Source organism: Meleagris gallopavo, unplaced genomic scaffold, assembly GCF_000146605.3.
Source record: "Meleagris gallopavo isolate NT-WF06-2002-E0010 breed Aviagen turkey brand Nicholas breeding stock unplaced genomic scaffold, Turkey_5.1 ChrUn_random_7180001851157, whole genome shotgun sequence".
NCBI classification, from domain to species: Eukaryota; Metazoa; Chordata; class Aves; order Galliformes; family Phasianidae; genus Meleagris; species Meleagris gallopavo.
In genome coordinates, this window is record NW_011118109.1 from 1 (window position 1) to 1,723 (window position 1,723).

A 1,723-nucleotide genomic window follows, 5' to 3' on the forward strand; every position below is an offset into this window, starting at 1 on the left:
CCCCCACCACCTCAATGCGTTGGTGCGGTGGTGCTGGGAGTGAAGGGTGGGGGGGCTGCAGGGATACAACAACAAGAGGGGGTGGGGAGTGGGGGTGGGGGTAGGGGGATGTGAGAAGGTGATGGATGAGATTGGATGAGGGGCAGCCCCATAGCAGCCCTCATTAAACAGACCACGCACCTTTGCAGGGGCACCACGGGCACCCAGCACAATCATGGGTTGCATCAAGCATGGATTGCACCAAGCATAGGTTGCACCAAGCACGGGTTGCACCAAGCACGGGTTGCACCAAGCACAGGTTGCACCAAGCACGGGTTGCACCAAGCACGGGTTGCACCAAGCACGGGTTGCACCAAGCATGGGTTGCACCAAGTACGGGTTGCACCAAGCATGGGTTGCATCAAGCATGGGTTGCACCAAGCATGGGTTGCACCAAGTACGGGTTGCACCAAGCATAGGTTGCACCAAGCACAGGTTGCACCAAGCATGGGTTGCACCAAGCATGGATTGCACCAAGCACAGGTTGCACCAAGCACGGGTTGCACCAAGCATGGGTTGCACCAAGCACGGGTTGCACCAAGCACAGGTTGCACCAACCATGGGTTGCACCAAGCACGGGCTGCACCAAGCACAGGTTGCACCAAGCACAGGTTGCACCAAGCACGGGTTGCACCAACTCTGAGTTGCACCAACGCCATGCACCTCTGCAAGGGCACCAGGTGCACCAAACATTGGTTGCACCAAGCATGCGTTGCACCATGCATGGATTGGGATTGCACCAACGCCGTGCGACTTTGCAAGGGCACCACGTGCTCCAGGAGTTGGTTGCACCAAGCATGGGTTGCACCAGTGCCGTGCACCTTTGCAAGAGTACCATGTGCACCAAGCATGGGTTGCACCAAGCATGGGTTGCACCGACGCCATGCACCTTTGCAAGGGCACCAGGTGCACCAACTCTGGGTTGCACCAAACATGGGTTGCACCGATGCCATGCACCTTTGCAAGGGCACCACGTGCACCAACTCTGGGTTGCACCAACTCTGGGTTGCACCAATGCCATGCACCTTTGCAAGGGCACCACATGCACCAACTCTGGGTTGCACCAAGCATGGGTTGCACCGACGCCATGCACCTTTGCAAGGGCACCACATGCACCCAGCACAACCACCAAGCATGGGTTGCACCGATGCCATGCACTTTTGCAAGGGCACCAGGTGCACCAACTCTGGGTTGCACCAACTCCGGGTTGCAGAATGCTTGCAAGGGCCCCTGACGTGCCCAGCACTGTTGCAGCAGCACCGTGCTCCACGCCAGGCCTCTGCATGCACCACGCTTGCGTTGCAGCACCGCTGCGCTCCTGCCACGAGGTTCCTCCCCCCTTCTCCCCCCACGCAGGCCCTGCACCCACCCCACGCACCCACCTCCGTGCCGGTGACACCGGGACGTCGCCTCCCCACATCCACGGTGCTGCGACCCCCCCTCTGTCCTCTCCCCCCCCCCCTCCTTCCCATCCCCCCTCTCTGCCCCCGGCTCTGGGCAGCCACCGCAGCTCCTTGCGTGGCAGATTGCTGCCTAATTAGTTTAGAGGGAAGGCGTAATTGCATTAACTTTTCACAAGTGCAGCAGCTGACGGTGGGGCTCTCTCTGCTCGGCGGCCTCCAGCCCTGAGATCTAATTAACGCCGTTAGCGACCTGCCCTGATCCTGATCTGCGGGGTCGGGAG